We start from the raw sequence: 25,774 nt of genomic DNA on the forward strand, positions 1-25,774 counted from the left end.
TAACTTAGAATGCAAACCCTAATTTGAAAGACTATATAAGGGAGAACTCTAGCAACTGGAAAACTTAATCCCCACACTTCTATGTGATACTAGTTGCGATTAGAGTCTATTCTCCTTTAACTTATCTTTTTCCTAAAACCATTATAGGATAACGACTTGAAGACTTCATTGGGATTTTGAAGCCAGACCCAATTATTTTCTATGTGGTTGCGCGTTCTGATTGTTCTATCGTATTGAGTAGTATCTTCTCTAAGATTAACTCGAGATTTATCTCTGATAGGTAAGATATAAAAAGTAATCACAAAGCTCTTCGTCTCATTCTTTGTGATTTCACAATAACTTCTTCTACTACCATATAATTAAGTTAATGTGAAGTGATTGATATTTCTAGGATATTCTTCGGGAATATAAGACCGGGTTATAAATTGGTTCCTGTTCACCTTGATTTATCAAAAGACGGAACAAAAACTTCGTAGGTATTTCTGTGGGAGACAAATTTATTTATCAGAATAGACTTTTCTGTGGGAGATATATTTGTTTATAAAGTCTTCGACTTTGGATCGTAATAACTCTTAGTTGTGGGTGAGATTAGCTAAGAGAATCAAGTGCGTAGAGTCCTACTGGGATTCAGAGGCATAAGGAAAGCGACTGTACCTTAATCGGTACGAGACTTGGTTAGGTCTCAACTACATTCAGTCTGAAGTTAACTTGTAGTAGGATAGAGTCTGTAGCGGTTAATACAATGTGGTTTTCAAATCTGGACTAGGTCCTGGGTTTTTTTTGCATTTAAGGTTTCCTCGTTAACAAACCTTCTAGTGTCTGTGTTATTTCTTTTTTGCATTATATTTGTTGAGGCTGCACATGAGACGGTACGGTCCGGTTTTCTGTTGGAACCGGTCCCTGTACCTGGTGTTTACTGGTACCTCATTTTGAGGACCGGTACTTGTACATGAACTTGTACCTGTACCTGTAAGACCTGTTCGGTACAAGTCCGGCACCGGGTTTTTACCTATTATAGTTTCAAATCAAAAAGAAAAAAACTTCATAAGTTCTTCCCTATTATGACAGAAACCCTAACTTTACCAATACAACCCATATGAATATACAATGAATCAATGACACAGAAACTTCAATTTGGCATAAACCCACCCTAACTTTACCAATTTCTTATACAACCCATACAAATATAACGAATCAATGACTCACAGAAAATTCAATTCGGCATAAACCCAACTGAAATCAACCAATACTCACCATTTTGTCATCTATCTGGATTCGATTTCATTAGCAGCAGCTCTCGATTCGATTTCATCATTTCTTTCATTTTTGTTACTGACCTATCAGAAATGAAATCCATCTGTTTAATTTCTCCTTGTTCAATTTCAAATCTGCAAACAGTTCAATTTCAGATTTCCATCTGTTCTTCATATCTTCAATGGCAGTATCAACATGAATTAAACTTAATATCAATCGAAACCCATTATTCATTTCCATCTTTGCCTTCTTCTTGATTGCAATAAAACCCAAACTCATATTCATACCAATTTCTTCTCACGGACCATCAATATCAACAACCCATTCAAATCCTTGTCTTCATTATTAGCATCAACAGAAATCCCTGACTTGTTGTTGTTGATTGAATAAGAAGAAGCAGAAGAAGTAATTGATTTCTCTTTAGAATAAGGTGGTGGTGGTGATGAAGAAAAGGGATGAGGGTATCGTGAACTTCAGTTGAGAGTCTGAGAGGGGAAAAAAAGAAGTGAAAGTATGGAACTTTCTTATAAATTGTTATACCATACCTATAATGGATGGTTAAAGATTAATCTATAAACTTTTAATCAATGGCTGTTGTTAATCGGTATTTTCAGGCCGGTACTAGCAGGTACTTCTAAAGAACCGATTACCTGTACCGGTCTACACTGGTTCTCACATTCCATTCTCGTTCCCTGTACCGCCTACCCCGGTTTCGGTCCGGTCCACCAGTTTGGTTTCGGTTCTTGTGCAACCTTAATATTTGTTTATATAATTGAAATATCATATGTCGTGCGTATGAATCAATTGGTAAATCCAACCTTTGGTTGTTGATTGAAATTGATTGACACTTGAACATTGGTCTTTGGTACTGTTCAAGTTATTTCTAATATCAATCAGACTCACTTATCTCTATCTATTCAACTGCAGATTGTATTGAGAAATTGAGATATAACTATTGGATATATTTCTTTGATTGAGTCTGATGTCTAGTTGATTCTATTGGAATTATACGGAGTTAGTTCATACAGATTTCCGGACGAAATATTGGGCGTGGTTGTTAGACCCCCGCTTTTCCAATTGGTATTAGAGTAGGAAAACACGTTAAAGACCTCATGAGTCTGTGTTTGTAGCAATCTGACTCTATGGATAGAAGTGCTATCTCTGACAAACGCATCACCAAAAATAAAAGTTTTGTTTCTTTGGAATCTATTAAAGAGAATGACTTATCGATTTCACGCATAGTGTTACAGCAATGCTCAGTCGAACTCGCAAGCGCTGCTATCTCAAGCTTGTTTATCAAGTTTAGTTGTCAAAACTATAAGTCTTGATTTATAGTCTACTTATAGCCATGTCTTGGATTAGGATAGAATGTGAAGTTGAGCTTTAGACTTCACGGTGCTCATCGATTGAAGACGAAGATCTACTAAGGGGATCTTGGAGGAACTTCATCAACAAAAGGTATGTGGAGACTTAAACTCGTCTATCACTCAGAAGTCTATTATATTCTATCTCCTATTGAGACTAAGTCGTATAGCTATATAGACTTTCACATTATACAAATTTGATATTCCGAGCCGAGTTTAACTTTCTTATATATTTCTCGAAATATGTGTTGGAAAGATTTTTTCTTTAACTACGTTCATCATTATTCTTGACGAAAGTTAAAAGATGATCATATAAAAATCGCCTTGTAACATCTTACATGATTTGTGTGAACAATCATTTGATGTAGACTCGGAATGTTTCGTATTGATCATTCGATTACTTGAAAATTACTTATAAGCTAATAGTTTGTGTTAGACAGCTATTGTCATCTTCTAAGGATGTTTCAGTGATTGAAATGGGAGTTTAGAATAATTAACCATTGTCTGGATTTAACACAGTATGCATACAAGTATGCAAACTATTGTAAAAATGATTCATGTCCGAAAACCAAGTATGCATACCTGTTTACAAACGGTTTTGACTGTCAAAGTCCGTGAACTAATTTTTCATACCCGTTTGTAAACTGTTTCATCTGAATTCGGTCTAGAACGACAGTATACGTACCCGTTTGCAAACTGTCGGAAAAGATCAAAGTATGGAACTTAAGTTTGTGTACCCGTTTGCAAACTTATGTGGTTAAGTTTTAAAATAGGTTAAGTATGATTTCATACTCATGAACAAATACATTTACATATTAAGGAATGTAATCTTTGCAAACCGTGGCTAAATGTTCATGAATTGATTCTTGTGGATCAAATCCGATTTTGCTCAAATTGTGTCTTGTATACTTCTATGAGAATATAAACAATTGAACAACTCTATGAGTAACACAATTAGATTCATTTGATTATCATTTAATCTAGAAGTGTTAGATGAACATGGTTAACACAAAAGTGTTCATATGGCTAACTTCGGTTAACTATTATTGAGCCAACTCAATATACACGGTTAGGTACGGTTACCCATATCTAAATGAAGGTATATTTCATTTGTGTGTAACAATCTAAGACCATCTAATGGTGGAGAGATATTGCTTTGGTTTTAAGCAAACTTAGCTTGAATCTTAAATTAGGATTTCATCCAACGGTGAATATTGATTACTTTGTCCCAAATTTATAAAAGCCTGATTTGAAGACTATATAAGGGAGAACTCTAGCAACTGGGAATACCCACACCTCATGTGTGATACTAATTGCGACTAGAGTCGATTCTCCTTTAACCTAGGTTTTTCCCAAAACCGTTATAGGTTAACGACTTGAAGACTTCATTGGGATTCTGAAGCCAGACCCAACTATTTTCTTTGTAGTTGCGTGTTCTGATCTTACTTGTTCTATCTTATTGAGTACTATCTTCTCTAAGATTTGCTCGAGATTTATCTACGATAGGTAAGATATAAAAAGTAATCACAAATCTCTTCGTCTCATTCTTTGTTATTCCATAATAACTTGTTCTACTACCATACAGTTAAGTTATTGTGAGGTGATTGATATTTATAGGTTGTTCTTCAGAAATATAAGAACGGATTATCAATTGGTTCCTGTTCACCTAGATTTATCAGAAGACGGAACAAACTTCGTAAGTATTTCTGTGGGAGACAAATTTATTTATCAGAATAGACTTTCTGTGGGAGACAGATTTGTTTATCAAGTCTTCGACTTTGGGTCGTAGAAACTCTTAGTTGCGGGTGAGATCAACTAAGGGAAAATTAGTAGTCACAGTTTGTCGCTAGAAGGTTTTGCTCACCAGCTTGAGTTTTTATGTTCCTTTATTTTTTTAACTTAGCATCTTCTTTAACGAAGAGATCTGAGTTCAACAACGATGGATCTCACTTTATAGTGATTTGTTCATATGTTATTTACGTAAGCTCTTTGAGTTCATAGCCTCTAAAGACTTGCAATCTTACATATCTACAAAGTTTTCTGCAAAAACGCATTCACAAAACGTTAAAACTTTTGTTTTGTACTAAAACAACCTTTTCCGACAAGGTAACCTTTAGATCTGAGTACTTATGACCGCAGAGGAATCCCAGTGAGAATTTAAGGAAAAAAGATCTTCCAAAGCATTTAATAACCCCTTTTCTTGGAAGATCTGACACCTTTTCTAATTTGTTTTCAACATTTAAGGTTGTTTTTTCCAAGGTTTCATAAGAAATTAAATACCCATCTTTTCGGACATCATACTAGTACTTTTTATGAAAAAGTGCTTAGCCGTCTTCTGTTTCAGAGCATTAATTGCTACCTTTTAACGAAGGCACCCAAGTAGCAGATTTTGTCATTTTTCTATGACTGCAGGGTAACAAAAGACCGAAGGCATGCAGAAACCAAGTGACATACCTGTTAGAGCATTGCTCGGTTGAACCCACTAGCGTTGGTATGTCAAGTTAGTTGTCAATTTTATTTTCCAAAATGCATTCTTGATTTAGTTTACTAAAGATAGTTTCAGACTAGATTAGGTTTAAAAAGAACTACTTTTAAGGATGAAGACTGAAGATTACAAGAAGACATCAAAAATGACTTCATCAACAAAGGTATTTGGTAATTGATTTCATTTTGATTCTTGTTCAATTCTACATTTCTAATCTATCGAAACAAATGCTCACTTTATGGAACAATTCCTATGACGGTTAATGTATATTTAAGCCACGACTTTTGTGACAATAACCTTTATCCCTGGAAAGGTTCTCATGTTATAGTGAATGAGCTTACGAATTCAACGAGCCAAGAATCAATGAATTCCGAGTTATAACGATGAAGTTATGAGTGATTTATTAAAGTGACAATTATAAGTGTTGCTGTAATTGTTATAGTTTGTTAGTAGGAAACAATCCATGGACCATTTGTAATGGTTCACGGACTTGGGCTCAATTACGTGACTAAAAGGCATTTTTGGTCAAGTTGGTGATGTTTCCTTATCTAGGAAAGATGGCTATTAATCCAAACATATTTGATTACCATATTAAAGTGTTTGTGATAACTTTTAATTCCTGCCTAAGTTAAAATGTGATTTATTCACATAAATACAATATTTGCTAATTAATTATTTATTTAATTATTTTGGCAATAGTTGTAACTTAGGAAAGACTCCCAAAATTAGGAGAGTCTTGAAAAAGGAAAATAACTATGCTTAGCTTTCAAGCTACCTTTCACTATAAATAAAGGGTTCGTGAGTGCTACACGTTTCATCCCCTTTTGGAAAATTGGTGTAAGGTCATAAGGTTGTTTTCCATGTCTTCTGTTCTTCGTGAACAAGAGTGAGACAAAAGTCTTTGTTTTGGGGATCACAAAGCCAAGTTGGGTTTAATCTTCGTGATTGATTATACAACTTGTAATCTAGGTTTTTCACCTCTTGTCTATTTTAAGGTTTTCTCTTCTGATATAAAACCATTCAAGAGTTGTTGATCATAAACCTTAGGTTTTGATAGATTTCAGTTTCCGATCGTATACCAACACTTGTTAGTCGAAATCGTAAGCTAGACAGAAAACTTTGATTAAGGTATCTCGTAAAAATCCTTAAGAAGTTTTAAACAAGATATCTCTAGATTTATTCTAGTTGTTCTTGTTGTAGAATCATTAGGTTTCTCTTCAATTATTGAAGAGTATAATAATCCCTAATCTACAAGTTTGTTTTGATCTTACTTTTACCTAGTAATTGCTTTTATCAAAATAAACACAAGATTTCCAAACCTTGATTCACATCTAAAGGGAAATCAAACTGGTGCTTTGTGCAAACAAAATATCGAATCGTGTTGTTGTATCTTCTAAAGAGAGTCTTGGGTTTTGCTAGAAGATTTACGAGAAGAATTCCTAAAGACAATCAGTGTTGTGTTAGGAGTTCTATTAGTGCTGAAGCAGGTATTACATCTAGTCCGAATAGGTAGTAGGAATTTGGTGTAAGAGCTTATAGTCAGTGTGTGTTTATTCTGGACTAGGTCCCGAGGTTTTTCTGCATTTGCGGTTTCCTCGTTAACAAAATTTCTGGTGTCTGTGTTATTTTTTTTCCGCATTATATTGTTTATCTTTATAATTGAAATATCACAGGTTGTGCGTATAAGTTCAATCAATTGGGAATCCAACCTTTGGTTGTTGATTACATTGATTCTTACATTCAATCGGGCTCGAAAATTCCTATTTGTTTGATTGCAGATTGAATTGAGAAATAGAGATATAACTCTTTGATATACTTTTCTCAAGATTGAGTCTGACTGTCTAGTTGATTCTCTTGAAAGTATGTTAGAGTAAGTCCTCTCAGATTTCCAAACGAATTGTTGGGTGTGGTTGTTGTACCCCCCCATTTTAAATTGGTACCAGAGAAGGCAAACACGCTAAGACTTAATAAGTATGTGTTTGAAACAATCTGACTGTTATGGAAAGAAGTGCTATCTCTATAAACGTACCACTAGTCTTCGATAGCACGAACTATTTATGGTGGAAAATTTTTATGCGTGCTTTTATACAAACGCGAGATTTTCAGTCATGGGTTCGTATTGTTAATGGCTATAATCCTCCATCAGTTACAGTAGACGGTGTAACTTTTGCGAAGGATATTGGTGATTACGATGATCTTGAGATTCGTGCTGCCAAGCAAAACTCTGAAGGATTAAATGCTATCATCCATGCCATTACTCCAGATCTCCAGCATCATGTGACTACTTGCAATAAGTCTAAAGATGCTTGGGATATCCTAGAAACCGTATTCGAAGGGAATGCCGCAGAGAAAGAAGCAAGGCTTCAAAATCTAGCTTCCGACTGGGAAAATCTTAGCATGTCTGATGATGAAACCTTTGATGACTTTAACCAAAGACTTTCTCAAATAGTTAACTCCTCATATTCATTCGGAAGAACTATTCCGGAGAAAGTTATTGTGTGCAAAATTCTCAGGTCTCTACCATTAAGATACGAGTCTAAGAAACATGTCATTGAAGAAGCAAACGATCTTTATACACTCTCCAGAAATACTCTTCTTGGAAAGTTAAAGATCTTTGATAATGAACACGCATCTAAAAAAGAGGTGATTTCTCTTAAAGATGAAAACAATTCTGAATCCTCTAAGGATAAATCTGGTTCGCTAGACACTAAGGATGTTACTCCACGACAATTTAGAAAACTCTTGAGAGACAGGAAAAAGAGTTTTTCTAAAGTTACAACATATCCTAATGATGATGTACAATGTTATAACTGTCTTAGTTTCGAGCACTTGTCTTCAGTATGTCCTGATGGATCCGTAGACATTCGGCATATGCAGCAGCTTTGCCTACTCTTGATGATGGACCCAAATATTATGATCACCAAGAGTACGCAGGCGAGGTTGCATTAGCTTTTGAAAAAATTCTTTCGAATATTGATTCTGACGAAGAAGTGTTCCATAAAGATCCTTTTTCTAATAATCTTCTTAAGGAATGTCATCAAAAATATGACAGACTTCGTAGTCGGAATAAATACTTGCAAGACCAACTTTATTCTATTGGTGCAAGAGATTATCTCAAAAAAATACGAATTCTTAAAGAAGAAATTATCGAAAGTCGAGATCGGGAAATTACTCTGCAAGCAAAGCTAGATAACTTGGAGAACATTGAGATGAACTTGGAACGAGAAGATCTCAAAGTTCAATGTGAATCATCCAAGAATGATCTAGTTATTGTGCTCGAAAAGGTCAAAGGTTGGAAGAAGAAAACTTGAGCTTAGAAGAGAGTTTGTCTAAAAATAGCAGCTCAGAAAAATTAACCTCGATATTGGGAGCATGTAGAATTCATCGTGATACACGAGGATTGGGCTATGGAGGAATAGACGCTCCTGGTATTAGAAAAGAGGTAAAAAAATTCAGAGCTAAAGATTCTTCGAAACCAAAACCTTCCACGGTTGACAAAAGTAAATTATCTCTACCAACCGTCGATGAAGAAAAGAGGAAATTCTGTCAAGCTCCAAAGCAAGCACATACACATTCAGGTAACACCAAACATAACTTTTTACATTCTACTAAACATTGCTTTTATTGTGGAAAACCAGATCACTTTCAAAGGAATTGAAGGTTTCTTAAACGAGATAAATCCAGATCTGATTCTGTTAAGATGACAAGATCTGATGTTCCAAACTGGAGAAAAACTGAGACTCATAATTTCAGTTCTTCTAGTATTTCCTCCAAGAAGTTTCATAAGTATATTGGGGATAAAAATAAATACGTTGCTCCAAAAGCTACTCAGAAATGGGCACCAAAGAAGATCAATAAAGCAACGAGTACTATTAATAAGGATCTCCCAGATAAGAGTTCGACAAGGGATAACATCTTAAAAAGGTATGGAACAGTTATTGAAAGTTTCAAGTAAGTTGTTAAATTCCTAGAGTCAATACATGATTTTGTTTCAAATACCTGTGGTGAGCAAGATTTTGTTCACCTCAACACAACCTGATTGTGTTGGAAGCGCATCCTCACCAAGAATCCCTAGTAAATACGGTGAGGATTGCAAAATTGTGTTGGGTAAGTTTTGAATATGTGGAACAATTTATTGTTTCGAGCTGAGTTTAACTCACTTACATATTTCTCGAAATATGTGTTGGCAAGCTTTCGCTTCGACCAAGTTCATATTATATCTTGAGAAAATTGCCGAGTAACATCTTACATGGTTTGTGTTATACAATCATTTAGTGTAAGACTTGTAAGGTTTCAATAATGATTATTTCAATATCTTGAAAATTGCTTTTATGCCTAATAGTGTGTGAAAACGGCTATTGACATTATAGAAGAATGTTTCAATGATTGAAATAAAGAGTTGATGATGTAACCATATTTGGATATAAGCATATATAGTGTGTCCGCACATCAGTGTATAAGTCCATAACCCGGAAGCCAAGAGTGTGCATATGTGTGTGTACGGAATTGGTGAAGGAGACATGTAAAGTATGCGTACCCGTACTTTAAATATGCATATCCGTACGCATACTTAAGTGGTTACTTTCTAAAATCGGTTGTGTGCATGAACTTAAAAATTTATTAATAAGGAATGCAATCTTTGCAAACCGTGGCTATAATGTTCATGAATTGATTCGAGTGAATCAAACCGATTTTGCTTCAATTGTGTTCTTATATACTTCTATGAGAATATAGCAGTTGAACGGCTCTTTAACTAGTTTCATTTGAGTCATTTGAACTAGTTATGATTAATATGAATATGGTTAAATACCACGCATATGATTTTTAATTACCTAACTTGATTTGTGATTAAAATTCTTAAGCATAACAGGTTAGAAGCACTAATCAAAACCATTGGATGTTGGTTTTTATTGTCAAAGAATCTTTTTCATACACTTATGTTAACCATTCTTGGTGTAAATCCTTGTGAAAAAGGTTATTCTTCCTTCTAAGAATATCAATTCTTGTTTATACAAGTTTGTATCTTAGAAAAGATGATCACAATACTTGATATTCATGATTATATATTGTGTATTGTTACCATGAGATAGTTCTATTTCGTTTAGTAACACGATCTCATGAGAGACTTTCAATGATTGGTTCTTAGATCGTATCTCCTTGTGGGATTTCTAAAATCCAATTTCTAAATACTTCTCCTTGGAGAAAGGTCACTCTTGTTGTTCTTTCGGGAATGACATTATATGGAAGAGAGTTCATTTTGAACTTGTGCTTAATTTCCAAATCTTTGTGGGGAGTGCGGGTGTGGAATTTTTAGGGGTTATCTTGTATCTTCATTAACTCCTTGATGAATGCATTTATCTTCGGATTTATGATTGCATCTAAGCTTGTTGGTATGTTAATACACCTTTTGGTCATTATGTATCTCCGTGGAAATTTCATTAGGATCCCACTAATTTTCATACCTTTGCCAATTTTTTTTACAAAAAGGGGGAGAATTAATGTGTAGTTCACACTACAAATAATATGGTTTACTGATCATTATGTAAGGGGAAGTGGTTTTCATGTTGAGATATGTATTGACTAAGGGGGAGTGATACATATCACCGTAGTATTATTGTCAAAGTTGTGATACAATTGAACTTTGATGCTGTGTAATAATACTATGATGGATCTTCAATAAGTACAGGATGAACACACTCATAGTTGAAGAACCAAGGAAATTAAGCATGTCGGATTTTGGAGCTGTAGTGCTTTTAACAAGTACAATCCATATGTAAAATGGTTTTGTCACTAAAATTGACAAAGAGGGAGATTGTTAGAGCATTGATCGGTTGAACCCACTAGCGTTGGTGTGTCAATTTAGTTGTCAATTTTAGTTTCCAAAATGCATTCTTGATTTTGTTTACTAAAGATAGTTTCAGACTAGATTAGATTTAAAAAGAACTACTTTTGAGGATGAAGAAGGAAGATTACAAGAAGACATCAAACAAGGACTTCATCAACAAAGGTATGTGGTAATTGATTTCATTTGGATTCTTTTTCAATTCTACCTTTCTAATCTATCGAAACAAATGCTCACTCTATGGAACAATTCATATGACGGTTAATGTACATTTATGTATATATACTCGAGGTTATTTGAGCCACGACTTTTGTGACAATAACCTTTATCCTGGAAACTTTTCATGTTATAGTGAATGAGATTACGAATTCAACAAGCCAAGAATCACTCAATTCCGAGTTATAACGATGAAGTTATGAGTGATTTATTAAAGTAACAATTATAAGTGTTGCTGTAATTGTTACAGTTCGTTAGTAGGAAACAATCCATGGACTGTTTGTAACTGTTCACGGACTTGGGCCCAATTACGTGACTAAAAAGAATTTTTGGTCAAGTTGGTGATGTTTCTTTATCTAGGCAAGATGGATATTAATCCAAACATATTTGATTACCATATTAAAGTGTTTGTGGTAAATTTTAATTCCTTCCTAAGTTAAAATGTGATTTATTCACATAAATACAATATTTGCTAATTAATTAATTAATTATTTATTTAATTATTTTGGCAAGAGCTGTAACTTAGGAAAGACTCCCAAAATTAGGAGAGTCTTGAAAAAGGAAAATAGATATGCTTAGATTTCAAGCTACCTTTCACTATAAATAAAGGGTTCGTGAGTGCCACACATTTTCATCCCCTTTTGGAAAATTGGTGTAAGCTCATAAGGTTGTTTTCCATATCTTTTTTTCTTCGTGAACAAGGGTGAGATAAAAGTCTTTGTTTTGGGGATCACAAAGCCAAGTTGGGTTTAATATTCGTGATTGATTATACAACTTGTAATCTAGGCTTTTCACCTCCTGTCTATTCTAAGGTTTTCTCTTCTGATATAAAACTATTCAAGAGTTGTTGATCATAACCCTAGGTTTTGATAGATTTCAGTTTCCGATCGTATACCAACACTTGTTAGTCGAAATCGGAAGCTAGAAAGAAAACTTCGATTAAGGTATCTCGTAAAAATCCTTAAGAAGTTTTAAACAAGATATCTCTAGATTTATTCTAGTTGTAGAATCATTAGGTTTCTCTTCCATTATTGAAGAGTATAATAATCCCTAATCTACAAGTTTGTTTTGATATTACTTTTACCTAGTAATTTTTTTTATCAAAATAAACAAAAGATTTTCAAAACCTTGATTCACATCTAAAGGGAAATCAAACTGGTGTTTTGTGCAAACAAAATATCGAATCGTATCAATCGTGTTGTTGTATATCTAAAGAGAGCCTTGGGTTCTGCTAGAAGATTTACAAGAAGAATTCCTAAAGACAATCTGTGTTGTGCTAGGAGTTCTATTAGTGCCGAAGCAGGTATTACATCTAGTCTGAATAGGTAGTAGGAATTTGGTGTAAAAACTTATAATCAGTGTGTGTTTATTCTGGACTAGGTCCCGAGGTTTTTCTGCATTTGCGGTTTCCTCGTTAACAAAATTTCTGGTGTCTGTGTTATTTTTTTCCCGCATTATATTGTTTATCTTTATAATTGAAATATCACAGGTTGTGCGTATAAGTTCAATCAATTGGGAATACAACCTTTGGTTGTTGATTACATTGATTCTTATATTTAATCGGGCTCGCAAATTCCTATTTGTTTGATTGAAGATTGAATTGAGAAATAGAGATATAACTCTTTGATATACTTTTCTCAAGATTGAGTCTTACTGTCTAGTTGATTCTCTTGAAAGTATATTAGAGTAAGTCCTCTAAGGTTGCCAAACTAATTGTTGGGTGTGGTTGTTGTACCCCCGCATTTTCAATAACAACAATCTCACAGCCAGCAATTACAAGAGGAAGATCTCGAAATTCGTCTCGAACAAATCAAAGTAATGAAGAATAGGATGGACCAAGTGAGATAGCAAGAAGAACGAATGCTAACTAACCACCTACTCCTATGGAGGGGATGGGGAAAACATCTGGAGCACAAACACTCTACGGCATGCCATTACCAGAACGTCCAAACGTTACGAAGCCACCTGCGGCTAACGAAGGGTTACCCAGAACCTTAGCTCCCACGGGACGAGGGTTGGTAAACCTAACTCCAATCCAGCTAGATCCCGATGTTCCCGCAATAGAAAGAGGCGTGGATGACTCTGAGGATCCAGATGACCACACTCCTAGGTTGGTGGAATCCACAATAGAGAACAAATAGCAGCTAGGTAGCAGCTTTGCTACTACGTAACAAGGAGCACGAGGATACAATGCACGCAATGGCTCAGGAGAACTATAACTTAAACACACATGCTGGAGATGCAGATTGAGGGTTCCCAAACTAACCCTCCTCTGAAGAAGGGTGAGCGCCGAGATATCTCAGGAAGACGAAGGGTGGATCTTAACCCACCAAAGGCTAACTCATCAGGGGGATCCAGGAACACACGGCACGATCCAGATGAGATGGATCCAACTTACATTCCCTCTCAGTTTTACTATGATGAGGCATTTTCCAGAGATTCTCACAAAGTGAACATGGTCATGGAGAAAATGGAGAAGATTCGAAAAGAAATACAAGGATTGAAAACCGGCCACGCAGGCGCAAGGATAGAAGAGGTACTCCAAGAAGCGACAACATCTCCGCTGTCTTTTCGCATTTTGAGGAAGCCTATCCCTCCGAAATGCCCAGTACCTATGTTTTAGGCATACAATGGTACCTCAGATCCCGCAGCCCACCTACGGTACTACACTCATGTCCTTTCCCATTGAGAAAGAGATGAGATAGTACTTTGTAGGTACTTCCATGCAAGATTGACGGGATCAACATTGGCATGGTATGATAATTTACCAACAAACTCAATTGACTCTTTTGAGAAACTGTCTACGGTGTTCTTGGAGAAATACATGTACAACAAATCAACAAAGGCAGGGTTATATAGGTTATTTGCTTTAGCTATCGGACCCCGGGAAACATTGATGCAATACACAGACAGGTGGGAAAAGACGTGCCAATCAATCAGGAAAGTCAATCCATAAATTAGCATTAATTGCTATAAGTACGGACTTGACAGAACCTCCGCTATCTTCGTGGAGATTCACAACCGAGCCCTCGATTCCTAAAGAGAGCTTCGGGTTGTCCATGATCGCTACATCAGACTTGAAGAAATACAAAAGGATAACCCCATAGCACAAGCAAAGAGAACAACAGCTTCGCAACGAACGAATTCTCTGGAACCAATTCCGGAGATACCTAAGAAGCAAAATGAAGCTGGAGGAAGAACCAGCTTTCGATACAAAAGATCGAAATAAGGAGATGGCAAAGGCAGAGGAAAAGGAAGAGAAGAATTTGTAGATAAAGTCTACACAAATCTAAACACAACGTTCTCCCACATTCTAAGCAAGGAAGGAGCAAAGCCGGGATTTCCGTACCCTAATACTAGGGGAAAACAGCCGGATAAAACAAAGGATGTTAAGGAGTACTGTGAGTACCACCAGTACTAAGGGAATACAACTGACACATGCTATCACCTACGGAACACGATTCAAAGATTCATAGACGAAGGCAATTTCATGGAGTATGTGCAAATACAACCAGCGGATACTGAGGTAGTACCCAAGAAAAGGGTAGAACTACCTCAGGATGGCAAATACATCAACATGATCACATTATCCAACGGAGGCCAAGAGGAGATACTATAAGACATCCTCGAGTTGTCTCGAAACAGAATAAATCTAGAATCCCACGAGGTATTCAAGCTAAGTGGACCACCTACTAGCACTTGATAAGAATGGATGGCTACGCCATTAACATTCTCAACAAGAGACGTCAACCAGGAAGTCGAGATACACAACGACCCACTTGTGATCACTCTTCAAATACATGGATGGAATGTTACGAAAGTCCTGATTGATGGGGGCAGCTCGATAAATGTATTGTTCTACGAACCCTACTGTAGATGGGGAAAAACGATTTGCTGGTTTTTACAGAATTGAGGAGACGCCCGTGTGGAGACTCCTTGAACCGAGATAAATGTTGAACCTCACACATATGCACTGCAATAAGGGAGTGCTTTAAGTTCGAGAGATCAATCTGTAGGACTCCGGCCTAAACCAAGAACAATGGCCGTTCCAGAGTCAATTCGGTCACAAGAGAGGATGGGTTGATCTGTAGGAGGGAAGCTGAGAATATGTGAGATCAATGGTGATCTGAGATTGTAGGTGTGTTGTGTATTCAATGTAAGTATGCTCTGAATGATTGAATTTTACTCAGTTGAGAGTGATTGCTCAGACGATGAGTTCGTGTAGACGAAAGATTGTCTGTGTGAACTTGCCGAGAAATCCCTTGTTTTAGACGAATGTTCGAGTATTCGAATCTTGTCCTTTCAATCAGGATTCAGAGACCTCTTATAATTACGGAGTTGAAAACACCATGATCATATCAAATGTGATAGTTGCTGGAATCAGAGAGTGGGGAAGTGGGAAATCATGTCAAAACCAGTTGCTCATCATGCAAAGACTTGGTTAATTTTCCACCCACTACTTTGCTGACTCTTCCAACTGATTGCAAGACTTGCTCACATTCTCATCATGCGTAGACATCCAGAACAAAACCCCAGTTAATATCCCCCCATGTGACACGATTGATGTCTCGTTATTGTGGAGTCAGTTCCTGACTTTATGGGACGATGAGTCCTTGTATTGCTGAGTTGAACATAATTTGCAAATGTTCTGAGACTCATGAATTAAACTCATGTCTGCTGAGACGAGGCATCATTGAATAAATGTTGATAATTTAAGACGAGCAAACTGTGTTGCTGAATATTGATGGTTGAACCAATATCTTTAATCTGGACAAATATTGCTGGTTCGAGCAAATATTGCCGGTTTTAGCAAATATTGCTAGTCTGAGAAAATATTGCTCGGTGAATTGTTGGTAGCAGGACCAAATAATATATTAATTTAAGATACTGACTGTTGGGTCGAGTATAATAAACAAAAGTGTTGATCGTAGGATCAACATAAAATTATCAGCCTTTGAATCTGCTCAAAATTATGTTTTTGCAGAGCTCTGGATTCAAAACCCTAATTTTAATGAATTAACCATTTATTGAAAATCAGTGAATCAGGGACCGCAGGGGCCGGCTACAAGGGTCAAGGAGTTGACCATGTAACGCCCAGATGCTCGAATGAGCAAAATACCAAAGTCTCTTGAAGACCAGTTGGTGAAAGAATGATTAAATGTTGGTTTAATAATTTATTAAAATAATGCTCGTGTGAGCGACAGATAATAAAACCTAACTGTGAAAAGATGAGGGACCTACCAAGAGGTCATGGGAACGACACTTGATGGTCATGGGACCAATTGACGGTCGTTTCAACGAACCTTTGACTGTTTGAAAAGAGTTTGGACCTAATAGGGAAATTGAGAAAATTAGATAAAAATAATTAAAACACGTGGGACCGGCCATTTGCAAGCCTTAAATTTACCCTTAGTCGGTCAGGGGGATGTGCCCGTGTCACCATGGTGTTCGTGTCTCAGTCCTGAGAGTTTCGATATTTTCTGGTGCACGTTTGAGCAACATTTTGAGAAAATATGTAGGGTTCAGGATTTTGCTGAAACTAGGAAAAATACATGAGATTATGAAAAATAATAGATAAAACAGGGAATTGCAAGGTGTGGGACCGGCCACGGCTATGGCATGGCCGACCGGATGACAAGCGATCCCACACACTTTTCCCAGTTTTATGTAATTTTATTTGTTTTCTCTGAATTGAGGGAAATTCCATGAAACTGGAGAGTTTTATGAAATTAGGGAACTTCCATGAGATGAGGGAAATAAAATAATAATAAAATAGGGAATGATGGAGTGTGGGACCGAAAATGGCCAAGGCATGGCCGGCCGGCCAACGGGCACGGTCCCGTGGCACTCTTCCGAATTTTATGTAATTTTCATGATTTTAGAGAATTTTCATGAAATCAAAGAGATTTGTTGAAACTAGAGTATTTTGTTGAAATCAAGGAGTTTTCATGGAATGAGGAAAACAAAATAAGTAATAATAATAAAATAAGAGGCGTGTGGGATAGGCTAGGGAATGACCGGCCAACTAGGGCCCGGTCCCACGAGTTTTCCTAATTTTATAATATTTTTCATGGGTTTAGGGAAAATTCATGAAATCAGGGAATTTTCATGGTTTTAGGGAAAATTCATGAAATCAGAGAATTTTCATGGATTGAGGGAAATAATAAAATAATTGTGAACCGTGAGGTGTGGGACCGGCCACGGCTAGGACATGGCCGGTCGGCTGGTGCTCGTTCCCGTGACACCTTTCCCTAATTTTATTATTTTCTTTGACATAAAGAAATATCATGAGATTAGAGAATTTCCTTGAAATGAAGGAGATTTTCTCGAATGAGAGAATTTTCATGAGATCAGGGAAAAATAATAAAATATGATAAAAATATAAAATTGGGCGTGGGACTGGTCATGGCATGACCGGACGGCTAGTGAGCCCAGTCCCCTGGCGCCTTTGCTAATATTTTATTATTATTTTCCTTCTTATTTTGCATAGGTTCATCGTTCATTCGTATTTTTGAAATGCTCGTTTGCGCAGTCAAATGTTGGTCTGTGCATTATTGCTAAGTACACTTGCACCATTTTAGCCAGGGCTTATTCGATGCTCAGATGCCTGCACGTTGAATATTTATTACTAACCCATGGAATTCTGCTGGGAAAACCATAAATTGAAGTAACGGAACATTCGAAGAATCGTAGAATATAGTTGAATATTCGGCTACGATTAGAGATAATTAATTGATGGCTCTATAATAGCAGGGCTTCCTATCTAGGAGCATTAATTATCTGAGAGTTGAGCAATATAAACTTGCTGGAGTGTCATATTTCTCCTATATAGTTAGGGAAAACCTGGTTGCATCCTGAAGACGTTGTTGCTCTATACTAGCAGGCACGCTGTCTTGGAGCTGTCCAATCTTTCGATTATATATAGAAATTATTACTGAAATTGCTCAGTATTCATGAGACGTGCCGTGGCCTTATCTGGGAGACTACACATCTACATATACTCTGAGAGACAGCCTTCTCAGTCAGAGATTTTATGGCATGAGATTTCACGCTTTATTGAGAGACACGAGTCACAATACTCATCCGATTGCCGGATCCGGAGTATGTATAATTATGGTTTTATGATTTTTTCCTTATCGAAAATCCACCATCTACATTAAGTTCCCTGCTTAGTGAGGAATAGTCATGTTCCTCAGTCAGCATTGAATGGTGATTTTCCATTTATGAACTTAGTCGTAAGATAAGATGTTACCGGATTTTCGATCGCGCGAGCGAACCACGGATTGAACGAAGATACTAGTAGCATGATAGATCATCGAGCGCAAATTGGTGTAGTACTGCTGATTTGGTGATCGAACCTTGGTTGATTTAGGATTCATGGGTCCGGTCCCAAGAAAAGAAATCCTTGTTTTAGGAACAGACGCTCGTTCGTTTGTTAGTTTAAGGAACAAACAAAATGGACCTCAGTCTGGTGATATACAATTTTGTCTATAAGCTTTCACGAGAACCAATTTTTTTTGTTTTTTGAAGTATGTGAGATTTCACAAAGTGGAATATACTCTCGTTTCAAAGGTGGATGCTCGTACGAGAGAAAAGTTTTTTTTTCTTAACAGACGTGCGTCTGTTAGTAATAAAATTTTGTTTATGAGCTTTCATGAAATTTTTTATCTTCAAGCTTTCAGAAATCTTTGAAAATATACTCTCGCTTCAAAGACAAATGCTTGTGCGAAAGAGCAAAAATATATAGATATATTTTTTAAATTTACGTGAGTTTCACGTTAAATATTTATATATTTTGTAAAGTTATGTTTTGATTTTGAACAACTATTGAAAGTAGACTATTATACATGTTGTAATAATGTCTGTATGTGAGTTTTCACAATTGTAGAATGGACGTCTGTCTAGTTTTTGAAAACTAGTGGATGTTAAAATTCACGTGGGTTGTTCATGGTTTTATGAAAATCAAGTCATGATTTTGAATAATGAATTTTGCTCGTCTTTGCAGGTTTGAGGGAACGAGCAAGTTTTCGAAATTATGACATTATAATCACTACAGCTAATGAAATTGTAAATAGGTAAGAGTTGGATTGTTACCATTTTGTTACGCATTTTTTATTGGTATATCCATGACTCCATGTCTTTCGCATATAGTGGTGACTTCTGGTTACAACCACTCTTCTGGCCCTTCCGGGGAACACTCCGAAAATATCAAGTCAAAGATGAAGACTTCTTCAAATGTTCATGACGAGATAGATCAACCTTTCAGAGACGCTGGAAAGCTGATGCATTTATGTCTCTCGATCATCTGGGAGTCGTCCGTGATGGAATCAACGCTTTCTTAGCCTTAGCGGATGCAGAAGAGAAGCAGGGACGAGATGAGTTATTACTGAAAAGGAAAGCTGAAGATGAAAGGCTTGCAGCTTATCAGAAAAATGCCGCCGGATTCAGCAAATGAGACTAGAGGCTGAAGATGAAGTCTGATCACGCGCGGAAGGCGTAGATGAATGAAGAATTTCTTCATAATTCGTCATCAGAAAATTCAGAAGTCAGGTCTTCATTGAAAATACTGTAGATTCTTCGTCCAATGTCGGATTTTCGTGATCTATCCATGTTTCTTCATCCTCAGAAAATTTTCAAGCTTTAAAATATAAGATTTTCGGCTTTTGAGCACGTTTAAGGGCCGAAATTGATGAAACAGTAAACTTCCAGGAGACTTCCAGAAATTTTTCAGCTGGTATGTAGTCAAATGTCTTGGCCACATATTTTTGCTCGTTTCCTCAATTGCTATGAATTTTGGATGTGTTGTAGAGGACATCCATACAAAGAGAATGGTATATGACCCATCCCTAGATTCTTCACCAATATTTCCCAGATCGCTGCTTTGTGCGTGACAGTGTAAAATCATCTCAGGCGAGCTTGTTGTAAAACACTCATGTTGTGTCTTTAGAACATTCGCTTGTGTATGAAACTGTTGGTGAAGGATTTTAATGTCATTGCTTCATTTTAGATCAGGACCCCTTGATTTATACATGATCATGGTGCTTGCAGTGTCATCTTGTTTATGTCAGTCGTAGAAACATCACTTCTGAAACCCTGGTCACGGGACCATAACTGAGGTTGCTCTCAAGAGGGGGTGATGTAATGACCATGGTTGCATGTCCTGGTGGTAGCATTACTTTTATGATGAATGATTAGCACATGAGAGTCTGGTGCCAAGGGTCTTGGAATGTGAAACCGATCATCATGATCAGTGGACCGTCAGTCCCCAGTATTTTGTTAAATCTCTCCTTTTAGTTTTCTCTTCTTCTCGCAAGACTTGGAAAGAGGACCCAGGTAGAAAAATTGATGTAAAGACCTAGGTGGTCGAAGTTTAAGGTACATTGATGAAGGACTTAGTGGAAAGACTCGGTGGACACCGGTCGACTGTGGAAGTTATGAATCCCGTCTAAGAATTGTTGCTTGCATGTTGTATACTCTGGAAGCTGTAGGTACCTCATATAGTGTCGTAATTCGGTGCTTGACCCAAAATTTTGAAGCTAAGAGAATGAGTTATCACATGAGGAAAGAATCACTCAACTTAGAGTTGTAGAGGTCATCCAAAGAAGCATGCACATTTGTAATTTGTAATCTCGTATAAATTTTTCAGATTTCGTAGACCTGACGGTAAAGGCTATATCTTTCAGCTTGTATGTCCGATTGATGCGCCCTTTTGGTATGTTTTTCTAAACCCATGGCCCGAAATGTATTATATCTAATTTGTAGAGGTGATGAGAACATCTCGTAGAAGACTTGGGATTGTGCCCGCCCGTCGTGTAAGCTTTGGGAAGACTTTCATGTGAACATGTTATCATGTCTACACATCTTGATATCAATCATTAGTTCTTGGAGAAGTACGCTTCATGTGTAACACTTTATAGAATGGTTAGTTGATAAATCCTTGTCATGAGGATGTTGCTCCTGAGACCGTTGTTGATGTTGAGACCACGACTGAATTTTCTCCAGATGTTCTTGTTGATGCTGAGACTATGAATGAAGTTGCTCCACATATCATTGTTGATGCCGATACTATGGTTGGAGTTGCTCCAGGGACCGAAAAGGGCTAGAACCATGATTACCGATATAGCCTTTGCTCCTTCATCCAGTGAGCCTTTTACATTCACGAACTAGTTGGTGAGTTGAGCATTCCTAAGATGAAGATGTTCTAGGATTTCAACCCAAATTATCCTGAATATGACTTTACTGTGAGATGGCTTCGTCACGGAATCGACGTTGTTGTGGCAGATAACAGCGGCGGTCTCCATTCTGGATGTGAGTAGAAATGTTCCTTGGTGGTGCAAGGCTTGTGATGTAGAGAGGCCCCGTTGATGAAGTTTCATGGAATCACATCAGATTGCAAATTACAATAAGATCAAGTCCCCAGTGTATGTTGAAGGAGTTTGTGCCATCCATGGATGAATGATGTTGCATCTGCTTCAGAAGTCTTATCACGGGATAATGAAAAATTAGTGATTGTAATTTAGTTACACTTTGATTGCGCTGGTGTTCAATAAGTGTGTCATCGTCGAGATATTTGTGCTGAAGCTAGATGCGCAGTTATAGGAGGTGTACTCTTTGATTGGGAGCACAATTTGAAGGCTTCTTGAGCGTTGAAGCGTCATATCCCTTGAACATGTCTTAGGTTTGATCGTTTGGGTCCCAACTATCTTCTGTTGATTCAGCATTCCTTTAGTCGCGGTAGTGGGATTCAACACTTGTGCAGATATCAAAGCTTTCTGATTTTGTGGCACACGTGAACACTCCTGCAAGGCTATGGAGAAATGCCCAAATTGTTCTTTGCCGTGTTTGAACATCATCTCAGTAATGAATGTCTCAGTGAGATGCTTGATTCGGAGAAATGTCAGATTCAACCACTTGGTAAAATATGGCTGAAGTGAGATTACCCACTTATAGCGTCTTGCAATAGCAGAGATGCTAGCAGAATTGAGTCCCCATGCTAGAATAACATGTGAGGAAATAAATTACATAGACATGGGAGGAAAGAGACTTGCCTGAGTGCAGGACCTTTTGATGAATGTCTATGCATCTTTTGCAAGTTCTTGTTTCAACCTCGTCAAAGTTCGAAATTCCTCCAAGTGCTCTGATGATGGAACGTCCGCCAAATCTTCTGGACCAGAACTTTCTTCGTTGGAGAGATGTGTAACCAAAGGCGCTTTTGTAAGTACCCATCTTTTCAGCGTGGATCCACGCTCGTCTGAAGAACATGTCATATCCTGGATCTTCTTGATAATGTGAAACTTGGTTTCTGTCCAGGTTGAACTCATGTTCACTTTGAGAGTGATGTAGACATAATCATTTCCGAGCGTTACTTCAAGGTATCTGATTGAGATGGGAGCATGGGTAACTTCTTGTCGAGTGATGCCTGTGGATCCGATGGTTTTCAGTGGAATATTGTTGATGGAGGTGCCAGCATCGACCAACGTTTTTCCAAATTTGTTTCTTCGGAGATTGACTGTGGTAAGAAGTCCCCAGTCGTACATCTCTTGGTATATGGATGGAGGCTCAAGAAGTATTTCCGGAATGGACTTCTTGACACGATGTGGTTCAGTGCTGTGAACGTATCTCTCCTTTGTGCCTTCGACAGATAGAGCAACTCATGTTCGACCAAGGATTGAGCTGCCTCTTTGATAGGTTGCTCAGAGAGTGTAAAGGTCCAGATTGGGGGAGGATTCTTTTGTACTCCTTCAGTATCCAGTTGAAGCTATTGTGGATCAACCTTCTATTTGAAAATGTGCTTTAAAATATTGCAGTTTCTTGTTGGATAATTGATGAATCTATGAAGGTGACAGTACCTGGGATTCTCCATTTCTTCTTCAGTTGGCTCTCTCCTGATGAACGACAATTTGATTGCACCATCTTGAACCCAGACTTCTAGTAACTCGATCACTCCTTCATGAGAAGAGAGAAGTTTGAGTTTGTCCGATCATTTCCTCGTTCGTTGATGCTGGATCGAGGTTTGTGCATTTCAGGATGGTTATCTTTTCTTTGCGCCTTCATAGGATCCTGGGATGTTAGAGAAATGATGTGTCTCGGCTTTCCTTTCATTCCTTTCAGCAACAACGTTTGTTGAAGGCTGGAGATTGTACTGATTGTTGACTAGGCATCGGCTGCTTCGAGGTTCCTCGATCTTGAAGACTTTGCTCTTTCCAATAAAGCGGGTGCAGTAGTTGACGATCTCTTTGCTGCTTCATGAAGCTCTGAGAAGGTCTGGAAACGAAGATTTTCCAATAAAGCTCTGTATATCGGTATCATGCCGTTGATACACAATTCTACCAGTTGTTGCTCTGTGACGTTTGGATCATGACAGTCCATGGCCTGGACTCTGAATATTTTCACGTAGTCATTGGGGTGTTCATTGCTCCTCTAAAACATTCTTCCAAGATCAGAGAGAGTAATTTTCTCTGACACAAAGAAGTACCTTCTGTAGAAGGCGTTAATCATTTCTCTTCAACTGGTGATACTTCCTGGCGTGATGTTGTTGTACCAGGTATATGCCCTGCCTTTCAGGGATTTTGAAAATTCCTTCATATGGACGACATGATTGTGCTCATGTTCACCCAACGCTTCCAGAAACCGAGAGACATGCTCTCGAGCATTGCCTGTTCCATCATACAAAGTGAAGGTTAGAGAGGTATAACCTTTTGGAAGAGGAATTCTTTGCGTAGCAGCAGGGTACGAAGGCTGGTGACAATGGACATGTGGTGTCTTGTCTTTTCCACGGTTCTCCAAGAGGCATTCCAAATTTTCCTGAGTAATGAAACTTGATGATTCCTTCGCTGATGGATCGTCTGCATTTTTGCGGACTTCATTGTCATCCACCGTATGAACTGGAACGACTTCAGGATCAGCATCCGAAGATGTTTCTTTTTCTTTTCCTTTTTCTTGAGTTTTCTATGACATCTTGTCAGTGAGAGTTTTGAGATAATTGCACAGCTCCTTCTGTGTTGCATCCATGTAAGTCTGATTCTTGGCAAGAGTCTCTTGCACCTTCATGAGATCAGCTATGGTAGGAGGGTTTTCTCTGATTTCCTCAGGGAAACGACCAAACATGGGATGTGCTCCAATATTGGTCCGAGGAGGAGTGATATCACCGCCATTGTTGGAAGCAAGAATGGTTTCCGGAATACCATCATTATTATTGTTGCTAGTGCTAGCTTCGTTTGTGTTGGAACCTGTAACTAACCCAGAACTAAGACAAGCCATCTTTGTGAATTGTAAGATTGCAACCGAGAGAATGATCTCCCACTGTGGTCGCCAATCTGTAGATGAGGTAAAACGATTTGCTGGTTTTTACAGAATTGATTGAGACGTCCGTGGGGAGACTCCTTGAACCGAGCGAAATGTTGAACCTCACATAGATGCACTGCAAGAAGGGAGTTCTTTAAGTTCGAGAGATCACTCTGTAGGAATCCGTCCTAAACCAAGAATAATGGTCGTTCCAAAGTCAATTCGGTCACAAGAGAGGATGGGTTGATCTGTAGGAGGAAAGCTGAGAATATGTGAGATCAATGGTGATATTTATAGTTGTATTGTGAATTCAGCGTAAGTATGCTCTGAATGATTGAATTTTACTAAGTTGAGAGTGATTGCTCAGACGATGAGTTCGTGTAGACGAAAGATTGTCTGTATGAACTTGCCAAGAAATCCCTTGTTTTAGACGAATGTTCGAGTATTCGAATCTTGTCCTTTCAATCAGGATTCAGAGACATCTTATAATGCTTGAGTTAAAAACACCATGATCCCATGAAGTGTGCCAGTTGCTGGAATCAGAGAGTGGAGAAGTGGAAAATCATGTCAAAACCAGTTGCTCATCGTGCGGAGACTTGGTTAATTTTCCACCCACTACTTTGCTGACTCTTCCAACTGATTGCACGACTTACTCACATTCTCATCATGTGTATGAACACACATGTCGTAGACCGCCAGACCAAAACCCTAGTTAATATCCCCCCATGTGACACGATTGATGTCTCGTGATTGTGGAGTCAGTTGCTGACTTTATGGGACGGTGAGTCCTTGTATTGCTGAGTTGAACATAATTTGGAAATGTTCTGAGACTCATGAATTAAACGCATGTCTGCTGAGACGAGGCATCATTGAATAAATGTTGATAATTTAAGACGAGCAAACTGTGTTGCTGAATATTGATGGTTGAACCAATATCTTTAATCTGGATAAATATTGCTAGTTCGAGCAAATATTGCCGGTTTGAGCAAATATTGCTCGATGAATTGTTGGTAGCAGGACCAAATAAAATATTAATTTAAGATATTGACTGCTGGGTCGAGTATAATAACCAAAAGTGTTGATCGTAGGATCAACATAAAATTATCAGCCTTTGAATCTGCTCAAAATTATGTTTTTGCAGAGCTCTGGATTCAAAATCCTAATTTTAATGAATTAACGATTTATTGAAAATCAGCGAAGCATGGACCGACTACAGGGGACGATGAGTCGACCATGTAACGCCCAGATGCTCAAATGAGCAAAATACCAAAGTCTCTTGAAGACCAGTTGGTGAAAGAATGATTAAATGCTGGTTTAATCATTTATTAA

This window comes from Papaver somniferum, chromosome 8, assembly GCF_003573695.1.
Source record: "Papaver somniferum cultivar HN1 chromosome 8, ASM357369v1, whole genome shotgun sequence".
Lineage (NCBI taxonomy): Eukaryota > Viridiplantae > Streptophyta > Magnoliopsida > Ranunculales > Papaveraceae > Papaver > Papaver somniferum.